This window comes from Rhinopithecus roxellana, chromosome 2, assembly GCF_007565055.1.
Source record: "Rhinopithecus roxellana isolate Shanxi Qingling chromosome 2, ASM756505v1, whole genome shotgun sequence".
Classification (NCBI taxonomy): domain Eukaryota; kingdom Metazoa; phylum Chordata; class Mammalia; order Primates; family Cercopithecidae; genus Rhinopithecus; species Rhinopithecus roxellana.
In genome coordinates, this window is record NC_044550.1 from 99,011,431 (window position 1) to 99,037,026 (window position 25,596).

Sequence of the window (25,596 nt, forward strand, 5' to 3'; positions counted from 1 at the left end):
AATAGTGGTAAAAAGAGTATTTGACTTCAAAATCATACTTCTCAGTATTTGCCCTGAAGAAGTAACTCAAAATGGGAAAAGAAATGTAGAAGCCTGAAGATGTTTAGTACAGCATATGTTGTATAATTTCAAAACAAAAAATTTAGAATACACAGAATATTCTCTTATCTCAACAATGGAATATTATGCAGCAATTAAAACTCGTGATGATTAAGCCTATGAAGGCAAAAATATTTATGCTAAACGATAGTGACAAAAAGTTACCTTGTAAAATTGCATACTATCTGTATAGCTATGCTTTGAGGACTAGAAAAGAACATGGCGAAATAGTGCTAGTGTGTTATGCATAGAGGTAGATTTTTTGTCATCTTTATTTTGTGTGTTTTAATAATAAATGCCTTTCAAAAAAAAAGATGATGATGAACAAGCTTACAGGCAAGAGGCAGGATTCCAGAGTCAGAAAGAACTGAGGCTTCAGAATTTACCTATCCAGCAAATATAAGTCGCAAAGTTTTGCATAGATAGTGATGTTGTAATAGACTTTGCCATTTATAGAACTGCTTTACCTACTGACTTGATATGTCAATTATTTAAAAATAGCAAAGCTAGTAAAAATAGCAAAATGTCAATTATTTAAAAATATCAAGTGTAATTCTTTTGAGAGAAAAACAATTACACACACAAATGTAACTGCAGAGGTTCTGAGATCATTTGTGTGTGTGTGTATGATTCCTCCAGTGTAGCTGTGAATAATGTGAGGTAACCAAAGACGGGCAGAGTCAGTCCAGGATTAAACGTCGTCATCAGCAGCGTTTTAGAGATTTAAAGAGAAGATTCAGAACACCTGCACAAGGATCCCCTTCTAAAGCCCCGAATGGCAACTGGGAGCCAACCGTGACATTGAGATCACATAATAAACTGTTCTCACAAAGAGCAGTTCATTTAATCTTTCGATGCTTTTGTTTTGGTGACCTCTCTACTGCTGGGAGTAATTATGAAGAACTCCAAGTGATTAGAAAGCATTTTGCATAAATCAGCTTGTTTGAATTATTCCGTTTCCAGGGGAAATTAATTGCAACTTAGAACAATGCAGAAATTATTTACACACCCCGGTTTCAAAAAGCAGAGGAGAAGCAAAGAAGTAAATATATCTTTATAGAACTTCCTGTGATGGCTTATAATAACTATTGAGTAATCATAGAATGTTAAATGTAATCTCATCCAACCCTCTATAGTGGAGATTTGAAAATGCAAACACAAGACTCGAAGTGAATTGTGCAGTGTCTCACAAGGAGTTAATGCCAGAGCCAACTCCTTTGTTGAAAATAGTAGTTAAATTCTTAATGACTGTTCTCTGGAGCTCTACTTACTGCCCTTGCCTTCTTCTTGCCCCACTCCTGTGGTGAACTTAAACAGTACTTCTGGTCTTACTTTGAAAGACTTAAGAGTTTGAAAGAACTCTAGACAATTTATAGTCTTGTCTTAGGCAAGGCGATTCTTTAACAGTCTACTTCATCTAGTTACTTATTTTGCATATTAACTCCTTAGTGGAAGAAGTCATGTTTCTCAGTAATAACTAAATTTATTGGCAGCAGTGCAACGTGCACTGTGCCAAATGCTTTCCAACGTCTCGTTGAATCCTTGCAGCAATTCATGAGGTGTGCAGTGCTATTATTCTCATTTTACCAGAGGAGGAAACTGAGGCACAGAGAGGTTAAATGACTTCCCCAAAGTCTTACATCTAACAATGGAATATTATGCAGCAATTAAAACTGGTAACAAGCCTACGAAGGCAAAAATGTTTATGATAAATGATATAATAATAGTTACCTTGTGAAATTGCAAATTATTTGTATAGCTATGCTTTGAGGACTAGAAAAGAAAATGGAGAAACAGCACCAGTTATGTGCATGGATACGTACGCATCACAGTGGGTATGTTGAGATTTAGACAAAGTGTCAACCTTGGGATTTACACCCAAAGCATGAGCTCTTAAGCATGAACTTGCATGACTTCAGTGGGTATTCAGTGAAAGTTTTTGAAAATACACTTAAAGTATCCCAAGTAGATGACAATTCTGTTGACTATGACCAAAGGTATGAGCCAGAACTTCTACTTTAATTGAGTAAATAAAATGATGGGCTTGCAGAAGTCAGGTATCCAGGTGATAATTTGTCTATTTGAATATGAGAATGATAATTACACAGATAACTCCAAAAATTACCTGCAACAGTGAAAATCTGGAGGACAGACATATATAAATTTTGTAATATTGTATGTCATACCAGTGAAGGAATCTAAGGATACTATTATTTATGAAGTGAGGATCTCAACAAGAGTTGTTGAGTAATGAATGTCTCTATTTCTTTGGGTTATGATTCCTATCATATCAGTAGGGAAAAAGATTTAGCAAGTCACATGCTCTGCTTGTCCACAACATCCAAGGTCCAAATGTCACAGACATAAATGTATGCCCAGAACAATCTACTCTATAACTCACAGAGAGGGCATTTAGTTGAGTCTCCATATAAAGGAGTGATTTGAAGGAATTATCTTTACCCAATCCATCCTCCTCCCCAAAGTAGTGGAAAATAGACTGAATTATTTCACCTGAAGTTAAATTTGCATGTTTGAAAGTATGTTTATGAACCAAATAGTGCTAAGCATGACGTTAGAAATGGAAGTCCTAAGTCCTCTACAAAACATTATCTGATGAGTTGATTATGTATTTGTTCTCTACATATTTCATCTTACCTTAAAACTATGGGATACTAAGGGTTTTCTTTTTTCTTCATTTATCTGCTTTGGTAAAATGTCATGTATATGTATTTGTGTGTATGTAGATACAGGTATATATATATGTATGTACAAATATATACATGTTTTATGTATTATTACACATACAGATATACACAAAGAGAAAAATTTGAAGAATGAGATGAATATATATATAAAGAGAAGTTTTAGGCCAGGTGTGGTGGCTCACAGCTGTAATCCTAGCACTTTGGGAGGACGAGGCTGGTGGATCACCTGAGGTCAGGAGTTCGAGACTAGCCTGGCCAAAATGATGAAACCCTGTCTCTACTAAAAAAAAAAAAAAAGAAAATACAAAAATTAGCCGGGCGTGGTGGCGCGTGCCTATAATCCCAGCTACTCAGGAGGCTGAGGCAGGAGAATCACTTGAACTCAAGAGGTGGAGGTTGCAGTGAGCTGACATCGTGCCATTGCACTCCAGCCTGGGTAACAGAGCAAAACGCTGTCTCAAAAAAAAAAAAAAAAAAAAAAGTTTTAGTATTTTTTTTTTTATCATCTCTCAATAGACTGTTGTTGAAGCCCACTGCTCTGTGTAATACCCAACACCCATTAGAAGAGTTGCTGAAAGTTCTATGCCAGGCCATGGTGGGCTGGCCTGAGGCCTGATTCCAGAACCCTCCAGCTGACGGAAATTTTAGAGTTCAGCCATCCAGCCCCTCCGCAGAATACCTGGGGAAACTAAGAGAGTATGAGAATTCTGTCTCAAGACCTCATTTCCAAGAGGACTCAGGACCTGATGAGGTTTTTGTTATATGTAAAGTCTGAATAGCTGTGTGATAATAATGAACCTCGCTTAGGAATTGTATTGCATACTAGAGCTTTTGTTTGGTTTCAGATGTTTTTCTTTTTTGGCGGGGGAGGGTGGGGGAGGGGAGGCAGGTAGCAAAATACTCTTTTCACCACAAATGAGTTGAAATTGAAAAGGAAATCTTTAGGTACGTAAATGAAAAGTAGGACGTTTTGCCGATGAGGCCAAATGATACTGATCAATGGGAAGCTCTGGGAGAGATGACTGTGTAAAAGAGAGAGTGGGTGACCCAGGGAAGTGTCCGGAGCTGAATGAGAAGTTGGAATCACATATTCCTATGTCGCAGCCTTCAACCTGATGCTAACTCATTCTTCAGACATGGAGTCCAACTTCCAAGTGCTGCAGGGACTTTTGTTAAGCCTTTTAAGGATATCCAAATGAATTAACTATTGTGTTTCACCTACACTCTAGTAATTCACTTTCAGTGGGCAGTTTTATTTTCCCAGATGTGCAGATTGTTCACCAGGGAGTTATGAGTAATTAACTCATAAAAGAAATGTCCAGATGAATGAACAACTGCAAAGCACCTGTTGTCAACAGCTGATTTTTGTCTCTGTGCTTTGATTATGAAGAGCTTGAGAATACTGGAGGTTGTTTTCTTCTAAAAACTTGTGACACCTGCTGATTTAGGTTCACATAGAATACAATGGTGAATAGAGAATAGGTGGTAGAGCTTGTCTTTATAGCTAATGAAAGAAAAGTGGCAGAGTTTCAGATGAATGTCACATACCCAAGGATAGGGCTGCATTATGACTTTCATGGGCCTTAGGTACTTTTGCCTTTGTGGTTCCGTTTCTCCATTAAAAAAATGGAATCATATTTTATAGTAGTATTGGTATAACGATGAATGTAATCCAGGCCGGATTCATTATTATATGGTCATCATTATTATATTTATTTATGTTCGCTTTTTCCTTCTGGGTTTATTAAAATTAAAATTTTTTCATGGGTTGCCCAAAGTGTCAGCCCTGCCCACTGAACCTAATGAATAAATTGACCCTGCCTAAGATTATGAACAAACAGGCTTCATAGAAGCATAGCTGGCCCCCTCGATTTTTACCGTCACTATAACAGAGAACACAGATAGGCCCCTTTCTTCTGTTTTTCCTGTTGTCTCTGAGCAATGGGCAGCTCAAGAATCAGAAATCCCTTTCTTGGCAAGGTCATTCATGCCTGGAATCCCAGCACTTTAAGAGGCCAAGGCAGGCAGATGGATCACTTGAGCTCAGGAGTTTGAGACCAGACTGGGCAACATGGTGAGACCCTGTCTCTACAAAAAATACAAAAAAATTAGGCAGGTGGTGGTGCACGCTTGCAGTCCCAGCCACTCGGGAGGCTGAGGTGGGAGGATGGCTTGATCCCAGAAGATGGAGACTGCAGTAAGCTGAGATCATACCACTGCACTCCATCCTGGGAAACAGAACAGGACCCTGTCTCAAAAAAAGAAAAAAAAAAGAAATCGCTTTCTCCTTATGTAACACTACTTGGCCTAGAAAAGTCAGTGTTTCTGTCTACTGTGCTCTGCCAGGGCTGCTTATGTAGGGCCCTTTGTTCATAATATGACAGTGAAGCAGGTGATTGAATCAAAAATTAATTCCTCCGTGATACTAAAAGACTGTGTCTGTGTTCTCCAAAATGGAGTCCGTTTGTGCAGAGAATTTTTGTCAGACCAGTTTATTCCTTGCTACACAAAGTTTTCTTAAGTGTTATGCAGTGGGCAAACAAAGGAACAATGACACCAAAGTTATGTCAAGCTTGTACTTGTACCACCCACAAATGAAGATGGAATAATAATGTCGCCACCTATAAGCTAATGAACGAAATGCAACAATGGGTTCAAACATGCATATACCCATTGCCAATAAATTTATCTCTAATGAGACTTTTGCTAAAATTGAGGTCATGATTTGCAGAAGGCCTGGCTTTTAAAGAGGCAGGACTGAATTTAGTCTTTATTTATGGTTCCCGTATTTTCTTTTTACTTGCATTGAAAGCTTTACTTCCAAAATCTTACCTTGTCAACTTTGTCCAGAAATACATTTTTTTATTTTTTATTTTTTTACCAATCCTATTAACTGAATACTTTTTAAATGATGTTCTAAACTCCTGTTTCTCTCAGTGCAGTCTTCTCTCTTTGAACTCTTTTCATGAGCCGTATCTTATTAAAATCCATTACATATTGTAAAAGAAATAGCCATTTGAAAATATTCATGGGCCACTAGTTCCTTTGAACATAGCAGATTAAACCAAAGTTTAATTTGAAACGTCTTTCTATAAATCCTATAAATTGACCAAATTTTCTCAAAATCATTGAACTGTTTCTAAAGTTACTAAAAACAGACAAATATACTAATACAAGAATAATGATCTTAATTCTTTGGAGCAATGGAATTGTTTTTTACATTTACATCTATAGAAACCTTAGGTAAAAAAAAAATCTTGGTTTTTTTTTTTTTTCCTGAAATCTAGTACTTCACTGTATCAGCAGCGACCTAGTGTAACTCATTCAAGGGGCCCATAACAGGCACTATCAATATTATTGTCAATTGTTTTAACTGTCAATTATATAAACTATATATCAGATAAATTCTTTTTTGTTGTTGTTTTTTGGGGTTTTGTTTTTTTTTTTTTTTTTTTTTTTTTTTTTTTGAGACAAGGTGTCACTCTGTCACCCAGGCTGGAGTGCAGTGGCACGATCTTGGCTCACTGCAACCTCCACCTCCCAGGCTCAAGCAATCCTCCCACCTCAGCCTCCCAAGTACCTGGGACTACAGACGCACACCACCACACCTGGCTTCTATTTTTTGTAGAGATGGAGTTTTGCCATATTGCCCAGGCTGGTCTCCAACTCCTGGGCTCAAGTGATCCTCCCACCTTGGCCTCCCAAAGTGCTGGGATTATAGGCGTGAGCCACTGTGCCTGACCAAATTCATTTCTTTAATTGCCAGTGTTATCAAATATTTTCTCCTATGGAGCTTATGGTCTATATTCAGATAATTTTCTAATTTTAAAAACATTTATTACATTTTTATATTTAAAGAAAGTTTAATTGGAATATTTGACTTCCCCTTATTCTCTCTCTTCTCTCTCTCTTCTCATTCCATTTCCATATTGGAGTCTAGGTTTGTACATTTTATTTTGTTAAAGATATATACTGCAAAATAATCTCAACAATTCTCTTAGTAGTTGGATGTCTTTGCTAGAAAACCTTTAACTTCATCACTGAAGCAAATCATTATGTATTTTCCTAATGAGAAAAAGAAAGTACTTCAGATAACATAATCCCGTTTATTTGACCCAGAGGGTTTGTGTATTGATCCAAAGGAATGGATATTCAAGTTTAAGACGTGAAGGGCTGGGTAGAAGGAAGGTTTCAGAGATGACAGGTTTATCAACGTTAGAGAAATAGACCCGATTCCCTCCTTCTTGTGAACATAGTCCACTATATATATAGCCTGTCGGAGTCCGTGGTTTCCTTTGAATTTACTTCTTTCTTCTGAAAACAGCACTGTAACACCCTAAGCAGCTCCATTGCTGAGAGAGTTTTACTTCCTGTATTTCTGGGAGCAACAATGGAATCATGGCTGATGTGGGTGTTTTCTGGCCACCCTGGAAATCTACATGAAATGTGACACAAGATTCCTTGTTATGGTGTCACTGGAGGTAATATTAATAGTATTAAAAGAACAAGCTGAGGACTTTATGCATGATCTCACCCATGACTTCATGAATCGCCACTAGGATTAATGGAAAATGTGCAATCCTTGCCTAAATATGCCATCTTTGTCTATTATCCATCACTATATTTATAAGACACAACTTAAGATTTTTCCTATGTAGGGTTAAGTTCAACTATTTAGTTCACTGATTATAGTATTTCACCACTTACTCAGGAAAATCACATAAACAGGCAAATTCCCACTATGCCTCTTTAGTAATCCACATGGAATCTGTGGATGGTTCCTTCAGAGCCAGCGTAACTCATTTGATTTGGAAAAGGGTGCTCAATAGTGAGTCAGATTCTTCTGTGGATCAAGCGGGACATGTTTAGAAGCTGCCTTAACTATTTCAGATCAAGCAGACCTGACTAGGCACAATTAAACTTGGCAATAATAAATTGCTCCATTGGTAAAATGGAGATCTTAGGGATGGTGAACAGACAGTGAATGGACTTCTCATAAATATGTATTTTTTACTTCAAATATATATGTTCCTTGGAGCTTGGACTCTGGAGTTAAGGATTTGCATCTCCACTCCTCCCCTTACCAGCTCTGTGCCCTTGGGTAAGTTACCTAACCTCTCTGTGCTCACTGTCCGTGGAATGATAGGTATAGTGATACTTCCTCATGGTTTCTATAGTCAGATAAACAGGAGAATGCATGTGACACGATTGGCATAATGCCAGCCCAAAGTAAAGTTCAGATTATTATTTTTTTCTCTGTTTTTTTTTTGTTTGTTTGTTTTTTGTTTTTTTGTTGTTTTGTTTTTTTGTTTTGAGACGGAGTCTTGCTCTGTCGCCCAGGCTGGAGTGCAGTGGCCGGATCTCAGCTCCCTGCAAGCTCCGCCTCCCGGGTTTACGCCATTCTCCTGCCTCAGCCTCCCGAGTAGCTGGGACTACAGGCGCCCGCCACGTCGCCCAGCTAGTTTTTTGTATTTTTTTTTAGTAGAGACGGGGTTTCACCGTGTTAGCCAGGATGGTCTGCATCTCCTGACCTCGTGATGCGCCCGTCTCGGCCTCCCAAAGTGCTGGGATTACAGGCTTGAGCCACCGCGCCCGGCCCCTTTTCTCTGTTTTTTTTTTTTTTTTTACTATCTGTAACTAAATACTGTGTTTTGCAAAAACAAAAACAAAATTAAAAGGCAAAACCAAACAAAACCCAGCTCCCCACCTGCTACATACCAGAGTAGGTTAGGCGCTGCCCTGGCACCATCGTGCTGTGTCTTTTCAACAGCAGTCCAGTGGCGTAAATACCTGAACCTCCACTCCCAAAACAAAACCTTTATGAGTTCAAGGGAAACAGTGGAACTGACCCCACTCTGGCCAGCTCCAAAGGCCATGCTCTTTTCAGGACATGCCTTCACTAGATGACCTCTTCAGCCCCCTCCCAACTCTGATTTTGAGTCCTCTGGAGTTGTCTCGGATGTTCAAGGCTTACCTCACTCTCACAAGCTCAGCCTGTTTTTTGTTTATCGTAGCGTGACCTTTCTTTACATTCCGACTGCAGACGTGGTTGTCATGCTCCCTGCAACATAGCATTTGGTGTCCACTGGGTTCTAGTTGTGTCTATATGTACAAGCAGTCCCATTTCTTTCTTCCTGATCCCTTCTCCCTGCTCTTAATAAAAAGTTATGAACAAACCAAAGAACCATGAAGTTATCTTTACCAATAGGACAGATGAATTTGTTTTTATGTTCAAAGTATGAGTTGTCCTTGGAGGGGTGCCCTTTCCCTCCTCCCCTAATAGTCTGTCTTCATGATCAGATAATGCATGAGCCTAAGCCTCTTTAGAAGACCCACATTTTGGTTTTTAAAAGTTTCTCACTTTTCCTAAAATAATTACTAGTTGTTGATATGGAGACAAATGTGTTTTGTATAAAATATTATACTTAATTACAGAGTCCAAATTCAGAATAGTCCAAGATTGTTAAAAGTTGCTTATTCTTAAAAATGAACGGACTAAAAGCTGATCTTAAGCATTCCACTCTCAGAAACGTTTTCCCAAACGTAACATTACTGTGAATCAATATCAGGTAAAATCTATAATTAATCTGTTATTTTCTTAGTCTTGTTCTTGTTTGATAAATGTACTTGGGAACCCTTGCAAAGGTAGCAACTACAATAGAAGAAATAGGCCATTCAGGCAAGATTCTGTGACTAAAAAATATAGTAAGAGCTAAATCAAGTTTTTAAAAATAACATCAAAGGCCAGGCACGGTGGCTCATGCCTGTAATCCCAGTACTTTGGGAGGCCAAAGAGGCAGATCACAAGGTCAGGAGTTCGAGACCAGTCTGGCCAACATAGTGAAACCCTGTCTCTACTTAAAATACAAAAAATTAACTGGGTGTGATGGTGCGCGCCTGTAATCCCAGCTACTCAGGAGGCTGAGGCAGGAGAATTGCGTGAACCCAGGAGGTGGAGGTTGCAGTGAGCTGAGATCACGCCATTGCACTCCAGCCTGGGTGACACTGCAAGATTCCATCTCAAAACAACAACAACAACAAACATCGAAACACCAGAAGTGAATGGAACAAGATCCTGATGCTGAACTGATTATCAGAACATCTGTTAATAGACACCATTGATCACTCTGAGGAAATACATAGCAAAAGCCTTCTCGTAGAAAATGTGCCAAGCCAGAAGCCAGGAATCTTCTAGGAAAATCTCAAGTTTTCATTAAAATATTAAGCAAAATGCCTGAAGGTATATTAACATTCCTTTGCTGCTACATGGAAATAAAATAAATGAAAATACAGATTTTGGGCTTTAATTCTTAAGTTAGAAAAGCATGATTGAACAATGTCGATTTGTGGTAGCAAGAAAAAGACATTTACTTCATTTGCTAATCGTATCTACTTTATAAAATATTATATACTACCTATGCTGAGCATTTTGAGCTAGATGGTGTATAATACCTGTTAGTAGTTAGACAGATCAATCAGTCAATTGATAAATAGATAGATCTGTGATTTGGTTTTGCTGCCAAGATCTTCTTTCTTTAGTGAATACTATTGGTTTTAATTCTTTCGTTTTAGTGTTTTAGTTTTTAACCACCTATGTTTCACTATTTCATTGTGAGGAAAATATAAAAAGGAATGATTTGAAGGGTTACTTTCACCCTTTCCACTTTTCTCCCCAAATACTTGGCTAATTGAGCACAATGTTTCATCTCAAAGTAAATTTGCATGTTTGAAGCCATAGGCTCTGAGCCAAAGCCTGCTGAAGGTACAGCCGGAGATGCATGCCCGGAAGCAGAGCCTCTGGCAGATACAGCCAGCAAAGCTGAAGGGAGTTCCCTGAGGGTCACTCCTGATGAACTAAAAGCTCTTTGTGTGTTTGTTCTCTGCCCCTTTCATCTTATCTCAAATCCATAGAATGTGAAGTTTTAGTTAGGGAAGAATGAAATAAAAGTAATATAAGGAGAAGACTTGATCAGAATCTTCAGTGTTCAGAGGAGGATGGAATATTCTTTTTCAAACTTGGCAGAAATTCTCATCAGTGCTTCTACTGATACTAGTTCTAGCAATTCTGGGGCTTGTTCAAAGTGACGGCCAAGATGTATCCACACCTCCCACAGTTCATGTGTAAAAACTTCAAAGTTGTAAACATTAGAATATTCAGTGTTTTGCATCAGTGTCTTCAGTCTTCCTGGATTTCAGCACTGAAAAGTGAAAACTGGTCCCTGTGCATGCATCTTTCTGGGCACCTGTAGTTGGAATAAGGCAGACATAGAGATGACAGATCTAATGAATCATCCTTCTTTTGCTGCCTCTTCAGAGTAAAGGAAGTGGGTATGTTTTCTCACAGTCAACTCTCCAAGTCTGTTCTACCCCATAGTCCCTTCCATGGCAGGTAAACACTAGAGGTGATAATAACAGACATCTGTTTTATTCTTTCTGAGCTTTATGTTGTGAGTGGACTCCTAAATCATAAAATCACAAAATTTAAGAAGCATAACTTAAAAATCCATCAGGCTAATCCCATTATTGTGGAAATAAGGAAGCTTCAGAGTCCCACAGTTAATGGCACAGATCACACGTCCCAACTCTTGTCTGGTGGCACTCTTTACTCAGTGTCACATCACAGCCCCCAAGAAAACCCTGCTGCAGGCCAGGTGATGTCATTGCTGCACCTCTAAGGGCCATTTGACATGGGAGTAAACAAGCTGAGAATTCAAAGGAAGGTGAAGCTAAACAGGGAACTACTATTAGAAATATTAGAATAGACAAAGTCGTTTTCACCCTTTAAAGCTTTTATCCCAGGACAATGAATTGTTGGTCTATCACCCTCTTAAAAATGGAAGAGATAATAATGCTTTGTATTATCCCCAGAAAGATGACTATGGTCAGTATATTTTTAGGTTAAAAAAAAATAGGTTATAGGCCAGGCACAGTGGGTCACACCTATAATCCCAGCACTTTGGGAGGCCAAGGCAGGTGGATCACTTGAGGTCAGGAGTTCAAGACCAGCTTGGCCAACATGGTGAAACCCCGTCTCCACGAAAAATACAAAAATTAGCTGGGTATGGTGGCAGGCACCTGTAGTCCCAGCTACTTGGGAGACGAGGCAGGATAATCACTTGAACCCAGGAGGCGGAGGTTGCAGTGAACCGAGATCATGCCACTGCACTCCAGCCTGGGTGACAGAGAATTTGTCTCAAAAAAAAAAAAAAAAAATTATAGACTGGGTGCGGTGGTCACATCTAGGAGGCCAAGGCGAGAGGATCACTTAAGATTAGGAGTTTGAGACCAGCCTGGGCAACAGAGCAAGACCTTGTCTTGAAGAGGAAAAAAATGTTTTAAATTAGCTGGGTATGATGGCACGTGCCTGCAGCCCTAGTTACTCAGGAGGCTGAGGTGGAAGGATCACTTGAGCCTGGGAGGTCAAAACTGCAGTGAGCCATGATTGCACCACTGCACTTCAGCCTGGGCAACAGAGTGAGACCCTGTCTCAAAAAAAAAAAAAAAAAAAGTCACAAAATTGTATGGAAACAATGATCTAAGCTATTTTAAGTGTGTGTTTAAATACACATACAAAAGCCTGGAGGCCTATACGTTAGGCAGCTAACAATTTATCTCTGGGAATAAAATCACAGGGACATTCAATTTTGATTTATTGCTTAAAGAGCAATATTTGGTTTATCAATATTTTACAAACATCATTATTCATTTAAAAGTCAATAAAGATATTTCTGAGAGAGGAATAGACTACCCGGTTGAAAACAGTGAACCTAGCAATGCTGGTGTTAGATATCAGTAATGAAGGCAGCATACAGTTACAGTACTAAACCCTTTAAACAAGTGGTCTACTGGCTATTCAAAACTAGTTGGCATTTATTGGCAGTTACCGAGTGACCACGTTACTGAAACAGCCTGGCACAACAGTAGGTTCAGTAAATGGTAGATATTACCATTCGTTCCCTCATTCATGCATTCATTTTGTTGACAACTTATTGTGTGTGAAAGATTTGGTCCCAGTGGCCAAGGAGCACAGGCTGGAAGCAGAAAGAGGACTGAAATTGTTGTGACATGGTGTGCCAAACCAGCTACCAGAGGATTATACACAGAGCCGGGGTGTCCTTAGCTGATCTGGTGAAAGAAAAGTTGGTGATCTGGATTTAAGGCTAAGCCCACAATCTGTCACAAATTTTGCATAGAATGTTAATTCTGGAACGAATGAGACCAGTTCCTCTTTGAAAACACTTCTACAGAAATTCCTGTGTAAATGAGTGTTAAAACAAGTGACTCAGGGCCTCCTGTAGGTTATGACCTGAGAGGACCACAGGATAGAATAGGGACCGGGTTCCTCAGATGTTGCTAGATCAAAGTGCTTTACTCCTCTCACCTTAAGGACTCCTGAATTTAGCTATTTATTACACGGAACACAGCAAACTAATTAATGGAAATCTAAAAATTATCCTTCCTCTTCCTTAGAGAAGAAATATCCTGCATGATGATTTGTGCTTTTCGATTTAATGTCACACAATCATTTTGCACTGTATGTGAAAATACGTCCTCAGACTCTCCCTCCCCACAGCCCCAGCCCCAGCCCCAGCCCCAGCCCCAGCCCCAGCCCCAGCCCCAGCCCCGCGGTTCCATTCCTTCAGGGCAGCTTCCATGCTACCGTGAGTTTCTATTGCTTTCCCCTAAAACGCTGCCCTGGAGTCGGGTTTATTGGACACTCTAGTCTGTAAAGGAAAAAACACACCGGAGGAGAATCATCCTAACATGCCGACAACATATCTATGGGCCTAAAAAAGTTACATTCTTTCCCGTTATTAGCACTTCTCGATCGTTCCAGGAAAATCCGATTTGTAACTTGGCTGCCCCAGGAAGGGGCCTGCGACCAGAAAGATGCAAAAGGCGGGACAAAGTTACGAGTGGGTGCGGGGAAGCCTCCCTAACCTGGGGGCCGCGTCCGAGAGCTGCGAGCCACGCCTCCTCTCTCCCGGCCGCCGCGCCGCCGGACTCTTATTTTGAAGGGCGGCGGTGAAGCCTCGGAGCCTCCTGAGTCACCCGGCGGGCGAGGTATAAAGCCCGGTACCTGCCCCGCGCCCGGCCCGCGGAGCCCGCTGCAGCTCCCGCTCGCTCCGGACGCGGAATCGGGCAGCAGCGGGAGGCGGCCGGAGAGCCGAGGTAGGCGCGGGGAGTCGGCCCCGAGGCTGGTGGAGGAAATGTGTGAATTAAAGGGAGGGCAGCGTGCGGGGTGGGCCGCGAGTCGGGGGTGGAGGGCGCGGAACAGGGTAGGGGCGGGTAGGACAGGAGACTCGTCAGCGCACTTTCCACCCGGCCAGTCCCTTCCCGAGCCCTCTCCCTCCCCCGGCCCGCGGGAGCGCAGAACCCTGAAAGCGGAGCTCCAGATAGGAATGTTTGCATCATCTTGGCAGGGTCGGGGCGGGAGAAGATGCTCTGCTGCCACGGACGATCCCTCTCGCTCTCCTAACTTTTTTCTGAACACCTCGCACCCACCACCCCCGCCCCTCTCTTAATCTTGGCCACGCTCACTGAGGGGTCAGACCCAGGGTGGGAGGGCAGAGAAAGCGGGGCTGGCAGAGACATGGGTGAGGGCCGGGAGGGGCGATGACATCATTCCCTGGCAGCTGGCTGGGAGGGGGTGGGGACGGAGGGGTCCCCCCGACCTGAGCCAAGCCCTCCCCTTCTCGAGTCCATCCTCCTTTCTTTGGGATAGTTCACTCCACCTGGGCGCCATTCAAAGAAAGTTTGCGCGTAACTTGGGGGTCCTTTCCCCGGCCGGGTGCTGTGCCCGACCCGCAGTCGGTGTTTCTTACGGGCCTGGGGGCGGTGTGGAGCCCGCGGCTCAGTCCCCGCAGTCCCAGGCCGTGGCCGCCGCTTTGTTCACGCCGGGCGCGGGCCGAACTCGAACCTCAGATGCAGCGCTGGCAGCGCGCACGGGCCACGCGTGGGTTCCAGGCCACGGCCGAGCCAAAAAGGGAGGGTCCCGTGAGCAGCCAGGCTGGCCCTCCCCGGGCCTGGGTACGCTCCCAAAGCTGGAGCGCAGGGCTCTGGGCCGGCCCCGTCCCGGGGCTGGGGGCTTACCGCGCGTTTGTCTCATTTTAACTTTTGGGGGCAGCTCTGTCCCGAATGGTGAGTGGTCCAGACTCCAGAAAGGAGTTTGGTCGCTTGAGCCCGGATTGAGGCTTGGGACTTTTGCTCTCTTGCTGGGGACGGAAGAGGGCGCGCTGGGCAGGAGAGGGGGCGTCTCAGTCGGGTCTCCCTGGGCTCGGGCATTTTCCCACCCTGCGGAGCCGGGTCTTGCGCTGCACGCCCCGAACAGGCCCGGGCACACCGAGCCCCGTTACTGGTCTTCAGGCGAAATTCCAGGACGGGTGTGCATTCATCAACCTGGGAGTCTCTAGGAGCCCGAGATGACTGAATCTACATTTTGATGTGTAATCACAGAGAAACTAGCACGAGAAAAGGACAGAGGGACGGACCCAAGTTTCAGAGGCATAGAATAATATGATCCTGGTTCATAAGCCTTGAAAAGCTCCCCTCCTCCAGGTTAAGGAATGGTGTCACCAGCCTTGGCTGTGAGGATAGTTTCTTGATTTGTGTTATGCAGGCTCCTGTCAAGAATGTCTGCTTAACTCCCACTACCTAAGGAAAAGATAGCCAGAGAACTGGCCAGGGATCTGGGTTTGGATTGCTTCTAGAGCTCACAATACAAAGATAGCATCTTTCTTGCTTTTTTTTTTTTTTTTTTTCACAGCCCTCCCAAAACAATTTTTTTTCCCCTTAGGACTTGGCCGACTTTGATTTAGATAAGAGGTTTGAGTTAATTTGATTTTCCCCATGTCTGTTTAGATCAATGGATATAGGAGATAGTTTGAAGCTAATGTACCCCTGTGCCTTAGTGTGAATGTAAGATTTATAACTTGAGAGAGGCAGTTAATAGCACATCCTTGAACCATAAACATATGAGAGAGACAAGAGCTAGATAATAAATGATTTTTCCCCAATCCCTAAGCTTTACTTATTTTTTTACTGATTCTTGTACTTTGTTTTAGAAAAAGGAGTGGGGTTGGTTTCCCAGTGACTGCATCCATTAAGAAACTGGGCATGTACAGCAAGTAGCAAAATATGCCAACATCCAAACCATCTCTGGCTATGTGAAAACTTGGTGCCCTGTGTGAGGAGCATGGGGGATGGTTGGAAATAATGTAGCTTTATTTTTATTGTGATTGTTGGAATTCATGAACCATAAAATTCTGATAGCTGGGATGGCGTGGTAGCTCACCTGCTTTAAATAATGTAATAACTACAGGCCCAGCCTGTCCCAGGTGAGGACCATTGACTTAGCAAGCAATAAGCAGATGTCCTACTCATAGCAGCCTTGGCATTGCTTCGGTAGATCCTTCTGAGCTCTAGATAGTTTTTAGTTGACTTTTAATACTTTTAAAGGTAACAATAGGCTGGGTGCGGTGGCTCACACCTGTAATCCCAGCACTTTGGGAGGCCGAGGTGGGCGGATCACAAGGTCAGGAGTTCGAGACCAGCCTGACCAAGATGGTGAAACCTCGTCTCCACTAAAAATACAAAAATTAGCCAGGCACGGTGGTGTGTGCCTATAATCCCAGCTACTCAGGAGGCTGAGGCAGGAGAATCACTTGAGCCCAGCAGGTGGAGGTTGTAGTGAACTAAGATTACGCCACTGCACTCCAGCCTGGGTGTCAGAGCGAGACTCCATCTCAAAACAAACAAAAACAAAAATTAAATGTCACCACCTTGCATTGTACTTGATCTTCAGAATTTTACTCTATTGTCTTAAGCCTTTAAAACTTTGCTCATGAACTATATTATTTAGACTACCTTTGAGGGTAGTTGCATTTTTCCAAAATATTATTTTCCCTAGGTTACAGTAAACCTTTGACTCTGTTAAATTTGAAGCAACTAATTATTCCTGAAACATATAAAGCATTTCCTGGCAATGTTCATGGAGTCCATACTGCTCAAGGTGCTAAAGTCATTATTTCAAGGGGAAATTATTAGCGTGTTCCAACAGTTCTTAATTGTCCAAACAATTGTTGATTTCCCCCCTTTCCAGATTTCTTTCACAATCATTGGGAACTATAAAAAGATGTATTCGACATTTTCTTTTGTGTATATTTTCCACTTAAACAATTTTGTATCAAAACGTATGGTACTTTTTCAGCACTTATTTCAGGAGATCCAGATAAACACTGAGTAATCACAATTCACTATGCTTCAAAAATTGCCTCCCTTTCAGTATCTTGCCAAATAATCTTCTTCAAGTAAATGGGGAAAGTAGATACTAACCATATACTTTTTAAAAATAATACATTAAAAGAGCACTAAAGTGTTCTTTGAAAGTGCTCCTGGTACTAGATACATATTGGCTCATTCCAGCGATGTTCTTTTGAGACACAATACAAGAATTGGAACTCGACCAGATTTGAGAGAAAGATGCAGAGAAGGTGAAGATTTGTTCCAGGGCCATACAGAGAGGAAACTGAGACACTCATTTCTTCTTAGTTCTGTCTCCCAGGTTTTTAGCCCTAGATCTCTGAGATTGCACTAATTTGAGGGATTTTTTTTTTTTTTTGTAAGAAAACAGGGAAGCTGTGTTATCAAATTTTAAGAGAGGATAAAGAATTAGAGATGGTAGATGAGAAATGTTTCATCCAAAGAGTCTTTTGTTTGTTTTTTTTGAGACATAGTCTCGCTCTGTCACCCAGGCCGGAGTGCAGTGGCGTGATCTGGGCTCACTGCAGCTTCTGCCTCCCAAGTTCAAGCGATTCTCGTGCCTCAGCCTCCTGAGTACCTGGGATTACAGGCATGGGCCACTGTGCCTGGCTTGAAGACTTTTAATGAATAGAAAACAGTGGCCCATTCTTATAGAAAAGACGTGGAGATAAAATGAAATAAGGAGAGCCTGAGGTGTCAGGGAAGGAGAAAGAGCATTTTGAAACTGGTGGCAGATACAGTTCTCTGCCCAACTCCATGGGCTACTTAGGGCATAGATTTCTTCCTGCACAGTCAATCTTAGCTGCCTTACTGGTTATGTGCTTTAGGGTTGACCGTAATTGGTAACATAAGCTATTCCAGTTAGGTGAGCCTCTCTTCCTTGTGTATTTTGGATAATGACTCCGAGGAAACAAGTTGGAAATGTGGGATGGTTAGCTAATGTCAGTGCCGAGTCTCCATGCTCAATGCGCGTTAGCCCAACTGCCAAAGCTCCGCCGCTATGGTAAGTCAAGATGGTGATTTCCAGTTTGGCAGAGACTGTTGGAAGGCGTAATGGCTTATTTGATGGAAAAGATTTCCTGCTGTGGGAGAAGCTGCCATTTGCAGACAAGGTGTGTCAGCCAGAAGAAATGAGCAATAACCGTTTCCTGGTTTCTACTGGCAAAAGCTTTGTATTTTTTTTCATATAGAAGTGTTAAAAATAGATTCATAAGAAAAATTCATAAGATTCATACGAAACCAAGTAAAAGGTACAGACACTGAAATTTCACCAGTGAAGGGGAGAGAAGAGAGCTAACCTTTGTTGAATAGTCATTACTAATCAGGTGCTTCAGTTCTTACAAAATGGTGTGAGGTAGGCCCGCCACATTAGAGAACCGGGATCAGGCAAACAAATGAAGTACTGCTGGAGCGCCATGCAGGAGACTCTTAAGCTTGGTGTTACCATCTATGACATTCGGATGCCTTTGCGAGGCTGTCAAACCTACTGTGAAGTAGGCGGCCCTCAGCTTTCAGATGGGTTGTGTTCTGATTGTGAGTTTATAAAAACTCACTGCTGGGAACCCTGAACACGCTTTTTCACTGAAACTATGTCACATTTAGTGGTTAGTTTCCCAGGCCAGCCCAGAAATCATAGCTGAAGTATTCTGTCTTATTAATAGTACCATAGAACCAAGCCACTATATATAACATGGTTTTTGTGGGAAAATGCACTCAGAGCTCCAACTTCAGTTTTTTAAGGTTTTTAGTTCCAGTTACAATGGCAAAAGGGACTCCACCTTCTCTCTTTTTCCATTTAAGCCCTGGAGGGAAAATAAAGGTACATAGAGATACATTTCCTTTGATACTTCCTTATGCTAACAGAGACGCCACCCTGGACTGCAGAGCGATGGGGAGGGGGGATCCTGGCAGTAGTTGGCTTTGTGGCAACAGAGAGGAAAGAGAAGAGGAGGAAGAGGCACAGGTAGCGGAAGAAGTGAGGTCTAGATGTCATCACCTATGGGACCAATTCTGGATGGCTTATCAATATGAGCTACAGGCTGACTGACATCATTTCCTTACTAAACATCATTTTTACTGAGAACCTAGTAACCTAGACCTAGACATTAATGTTACTTAGTTGTCTGTTCAGTATTTTTTAAGTGAAGGTTAGATTTTAAATAGTCTTCAGTAATAGAAGGAAAGCACATATGTAGACATCTTATTTTTCTTTTTCATGCCAGTCTACTGAATGCCCAAACCAGCACCTATCAGTAACTGAATAGACTCAAGGTAAACCTGGATGCTAATGGATATAAAATTCGAATTAATCATAGAATAGATACTGTTTGTTGAGTACTTCAAACCAGAAAATTTGCTAAAATGTTGAACACATTTTATGTCATTAAATCCTCACCACAATCCCACGTAGTGAGTACTGTCAGCACTCCCATCTTAAAAATGATGAAAGTGAGATTTTAAGAGAATAATTTGTCAAGATCACACAGATCAGAAATGGCAAGTCTGGGACCTCATTAATTCAACAAATATTTTTGGAGCAAGTCCTGTGGCCCGGGCTCTGTGTTAGACTCTGGGAGTAAAGCAGTGAATGAAATGGACAAATATGCCGAAATCCTTGCCCTCATGGAGCTTATATGCCAGTGGAAAGAGACAAACAAACCATAAGCAAAACAAACTAAGCAGCTAGTGCCTCAGATGGAGTTATGTACTATGCGGAAAAATAGATCTAGGGAGCATGAGGAATGCCAGGTCGGGGTCGCGATTCAGAGAAATAGAGAATACGGGCTGAAGGGTGGCTGTGAGTCAACAAAATCATCAGTCCAGGAGTACATATGCTATTGTTTCTCGCAGCAACCCATTTTATGTTTAACACCAAATGTTGAGTACATGTCACCCTCATCAGTCACTGCTTCTACTGCAGCAAGTGACTGGGAAGGTATCCAAGAATGACTGGTGAAGAGCTTGACCTTTTCTATCCCATGGTCAGGAAAGATAAGGACAGTTGCTGGAGGGATGTCCTAGAGCGGCTGGAGTTTGGTGCACAAGCAGAGGGCTTGACCTTAGCCAAGAGCGCAGAGCTGATTCTCCTGTATCGCCAGAAAACAGGCGGAATCTGAGGGTACAGATGAGGGCTGGGTAGAAGGAGCAATGGAAGCTCGTGGAAGTTCTGTTTCTTCAGTTTTCTCAGTGGAATGGGGAGCGAGGCTTGGGGAGGGAGTGCGGGGCGGGGGGTGCAGTTTGAGGAGAGACATGTGAAACAGTCACCTGGCAGAAAGGGAGCCTGAAGTTAGCTGGTGAAGTGTACACTCAGGATCTGCCCATGGTCAAATTCTGACTCTTAACGTCCTTCCACAGTATATTGTAGATCAGAATTCTCTAGTTCACTTCTTGAGGAGAGAGATTATCTTCTAACTCCTTTTTTTTTTTTGCTGTGTCATTTACTTGGAGCAGAGTCCTGCACTGACTACGTGTATGTTTAATGCTTGTTGAGTGACTGCGATAGGAAAACTACACACTTGTCCAGAAATTTCATTTAAACTTTTCGTCCTAATTGTCACATTGTTCTCTCCCTTCTCTGAAATGCTCTGATGTTCACAGTTCCCAAAACAGCAATTACTGTTAATTACTTCACTGAGTTAATCTCATTCCCATAAGGGATTAAGTTTTAGACTAAGAAAGATTTATTTATTTATTATTTATTTATTTATTTATTTATTTTTGAGAGAGGGACTCACTACCTTCACCCAGGCTGGAGTGCAGTGGCATGATCATGGCTCGCTGCAGCCCTGACTTCCTGGGCTCAAGCAATCCTCCCACCTCAGCCTCCCAAATAGCTGGGACTACAGGCATGCACCACCATGCCCGGCTAATTTTTTGTATTTTTAGTAGAGATAAGGTCTTGCCATGTTGCTCAGGCTTATCTTGAACTCTTGAGCTCAAGTGATCTGCCCTCCTCAGCCTCCCAAAGTGCTGGCATTATAGGCGTGAGCCACTGTGACTGGCTAAAAAAAAAAAATTTTTTTTTTTTTTTGTTGAGACGGAGTCTTGCTCTGTCACCCGGGCTGGAGTACAGTGGCGCGATCTTGGCTTACTGCAAGCTCCGCCTCCTGGGTTCACGCCATTCTCCTGCCTCAGCCTCCTGAGTAGCTGGGACTACAGGCGCCCGCCACCATGCCCAGCTAATTTTTTGTATTTTTAGCAGAGATGGGGTTTCACCGTGTTAGCCAGGATGGTCTCGATCTCCTGGCCTCGTGATCTGCCCACCTTGGCCTCCCAAAGTGCTGGGATTACAGGCGTGAGCCACTGTGCCTGGCCTAAAAATTCTTAATTGTATACTCTTTTGTAATATTGAATGAGGACCACCTAAGTCAAGCCTCATTCCCATCATATGGTGCCCCTGTTGGGGGCGGTGAAGAAGCCTTCTACATCTGTTCCATGACTCCTTCTTGGCTGGCACACTGTTGTGGGCGCTCGGTAGGTAGTCAGTGCAAAATGGGAAAACCACTTGCGGTTAGAATACCACGGGAAATAAATATTGGTGATCTCAGCTGAGTGAGTGGCAAAGGAACTGATGAAGCAGGTGGATTCCAAGGCTAGTTAGGAGAGGGAATTGACTGCACGCGGTGTTGGTGGAATGGGAGGGGTGAGGGAGGGGGATACATCAGAGGTTACTCCCAGGGCTCTACCAGACCCTGGGTAGATAGAGCTGCCATTTACAGAGGTAAGGTGAGTTTAGTTTTGGACATTCCAAGTGGAGATGTCCAGGACACAATTATATACCTAGGCTGCCATTCTGGGAGGAGATCTGAGTGGGAGACCATGATTTGGGAATTATCACCATAGATGGTAATTAAAGCCTTGGGAGAGGATGACTTTGCCTACAAAGAGAGCATAAAATGAGAAAACTGGGCTCTCGGTGTTTCAAGGTTGATTAAAGATCCTGTTGTTTGACTAGGCTCTATTTGCAAAATCTGCCCAGGGACAGAATATTGAAGTAAATAAAGCATATTCCAGTAAAACCACAAATAGATTTATTCAAAACTGGAGTTAGAAAAACTTAGGCCGGGTGCGGTGGCTCAAGCCTGTAATCCCAGCACTTTGGGAGGCTGAGATGGGCGGATCACGAGGTCAGGAGTTCGAGACCATCCTGGCTAACACGGTGAAACCCCGTCTCTACTAAAAAAATACAAAAAGCTAGCCGGGCGAGGTGGCTGGCGCCTGTAGTCCCAGCTATTCGGGAGGCTGAGGCAGGAGAATGGCATAAACCTGGCAGGCGGAGCTTGCAGTGTGCTGAGATCCGGCCACTGCACTCCAGCCCGGGCGACAGAGCGAGACTCCGACTCAAAAAAAAAAAAAAGAAAGAAAAGAAAAAAAAAAGAAAAACTTGTGGTTTTTCTTGGTAAAGCCTCATTTTCCATTTATCTTCGTAACTATAAATGGATGTATTTGTGTGGAAGATGTCGATTTTTTAAAAAATCTATTTTTGGCTCTATTAAGAGACAAAATGAATCCAAATGTATTCCATACTTCTCTCACATTGCACCATTTTGTTATGTAACAGAGAACGTTTGAGTACATACTGTCCACACCAGCAACTATAAATCTGTCCTGGCAAGTGACTGTAAGATACCCAGGAACAAGCGATAAGGAGCTCGCCTCCCCAGGGAGAAGCTTTTATTTGCAAGAGAGAGTGATATACAAGAACTTGCAAATATCTTTGAAGGGCTGAAAATATCAGCTAGGGCTAAGAAAGCAGCTGTCCAAGTTCATGATTCCTTGGCTCTTCTTTATACACAACTACCACGAGTTGTCAGTTTGCAAACGTGGAAAAGTATACCATTGTAATACGAGTTCATCTCCCACTTTTCCAGAGCTACTCAGCAGCGTGGTGGATGCCTAGTGAAACAACCAGAGGTGTGAAGCTGCCAGACCTTTACCCAGATCAACTTCTTTGACTCAGGGTACAAATGAACAACATAGTCTGACAACTCACCTAAAAAACTTATTTGGAAGGATTTTAAGTTGAGAGACTTTTTAAAGCCTAAATTTAGATTCATGAAAACATGTCAAGGTCGAGATATGTGAAAGGCAGTGCTGTATGGGAGGGTCAAGTTCCATTCATTTAAAAATACCAGGACATTTGCTGCTGTTCAGTAGGGGAGTTGGGTAGGGTAGATATCCTCACCTCCACTATACAGATTTTTTTTTTTTTTTTTTTTTTTGAGACCAAGTTTCGCTCTGTCACCCAGGCTGGAGTGCAATGGCATAATCTTGGCTCACTGCAACCTCTGCCTCCCAGGTTCAAGCAATTCTTCTGCCTCAGACTCTTGAGTAGCTGGGATTACAGGTGTGTGTCACCACACCTGGCTAATTTTTGTATTTTTAGTAGAGATGGGGTTTCACCATGTTGGTCAGGCTGGTCTCGAACTCCTGACCTCATGATCCTCCCGCCTCAGCCTCCCAAAGTGCTGAGATTACAGGTGTGAGCCACCATGCCCCACTTTACAAATTTTTAAGAAATAACATGTAAAAAGGTTGGGACTTTCCCAAGGTGAGTTATTGGACCTGGATCTCCTGAGGCCAACTGTGTTTTTCTTTTCAGCACAGCAAGCATCCTTTGAGATGCGGAGTGATGTTACCACTTGAAAATGTGCAGCAAGGGCAACTGCAGAATTTTCCAAAAGCTTAAGCACAGATGGCAAATCTGGCAAAGTCTCATTGAGAACACTGACTACATGTTCAGGAGGAAAGTTTTGAAGGGTAAATGCTTAAAATCCTGAAGACCAGTTTATTTGGGAAAGCAATTCCAATGGAAAAGTGCGGTTGGGTTACTGAGGGAACCACACAGTGGCAGTTTCTACAACTTGGCCAGCTGCCCTGGGCTGGCAGTTGAGGAGAAAATGCAGCGGTGGTGTTGAGTAGACACTTCAGCCACGGAGTGACAGTCGCTGTGTTCTAGGCACCATCTGACCGCTCTCTGTCTGCTCCTTCTGTGGCTCTGTAATGTCTGAGCTCCTGGGTAAGCTCCATGTAGCCTCTACAACTCTGCTTGGAGCTCAGTTTTCCTATGTGTTTATTTTGATTTTTGTCTACTTATTAAGTTAAACGCAAATCTGAAAATGAAAGAATAATTACCTTGGACTCCTGAATGTTTGCCCAATGTCATTTGGCTCCCGTTGTTTCCTGTCACCATCGCAGTCTACTGAAATCTCTAGGATATATTTCAGAATTACTCTGATGGTGAAAGATTTCCTATCCTATGTAGTCCAACAATTGTTGGTTTATTGTGTGAAAAATAAAGCAAGCATGTAGCATTTACAGAGCAATCCACCTCCACTGTTAATACTGTCATTTGAAGAGTTAGCAGGGAATGTGATAGAGACTGAATATCTTGCCACAAAGCTTGGCTGTGCAGTTGCTGGGCTCTGAATCCTAGGTCTGTCTTCCCTCTTTATATGTGGCTTTTGGATTTTCTTCTCACCTTGAGGTAATCTGCTCCTCCTTTCATTCACCGTGCTTTTAGGTTTGGTTTCAGATAAGCCTCCTTTCTGCTACATTCTTCAAAGTTAAAAAAGGAAAAACGACTTCACATTTACTGGTGATGGGCATTCAGTTGAAATTACAAACCGGGAAAACATGACATTCCAGCTCACAGCAGTCTGATTAAAGGTGAAACTCTTATGAAACCACAGGATCTGACCGAACATATGGGTCATCTTCTGGCAGACTTAACAGACACCTGGTGTTTTCCGTGGTCATCCAGAAATCTGCATCCTGATGTAGATATCATGAGTTAATGATGGACTCAAGTGTAGAAATGTGTCTGGGACTTGCAGGCCTCTTGCTTTGTGATACTTTCTTTTATTTTCTGAACTGGCTGAGAAAATGGCTGTCACTCCAAGTCTATCTTCTGATGGGCTGGTAGCTCTCATTCAGGCCATCCACAGCCAGCAGCCTTCCCCCAGACAACCTACATTGCCTTGAGTCTTCTCTTAAAAAGACTAGAGGAGAGAAGTGCTACTTTCTTCTCAGCCTTGCTGTCCCTGCCATGTAAGGAGGTACTTAAAAGGCATTCCCATCCAGTTCTCTCTCTGTCTGCTCCATCTTCTCTCCATGCGCTCTTGGAGTATTTGGTTAAAACATTTAAGTTGATGACTTTATGGAATATGATTCCCTGGTTTTGGAGAAATAAAAAGATGAATCTCAGACATCAGTAAGTGCCACATTCTAGTTCAAATTATAAGCCTATGCATAATAAGTAAAACTATATTAGAAATAAAAGCTTCTCAAAAATCCCAAGTACTCATTACCCAAAAAATGATGATAGACGGGGGTCCCACAAATGTGTAGCTGTGTATATGTCATAGTATACGAAGGCCAGGGAAATACATAGTGCCACCTAACCTAACCAGCTTTTAAGCATAATTACTGTGGTTTTGTCAGAAAGGAATTCTAAATGCAGGAAGGTTTGCCATTATTGGGCCACAGAACATAAAAGACTTCCCTGCAAACTTCTTGGAAATGTTTATGC

General features: G+C 42.4%; 1 protein-coding gene across 8 annotated transcripts in view; it reads left to right on the forward strand.

Moving 5' to 3' along the window:
• PALLD (palladin, cytoskeletal associated protein) overlaps positions 1-25,596 on the forward strand; it is a 434,423-nt gene that overhangs the window by 324,413 nt on the left and 84,414 nt on the right. For 2 of the 8 annotated variants that reach the window (XM_030918287.1, XM_010384438.2), the window contains exon 1: positions 13,806-13,976. The exons of the other annotated variants lie outside the window; for them this stretch is intronic. The gene's annotated coding sequence lies outside the window, so the exon portion shown is untranslated. Of the gene's footprint in view, positions 1-13,805; positions 13,977-25,596 lie in introns of those variants that run through there. 8 annotated transcript variants of the gene reach the window in all.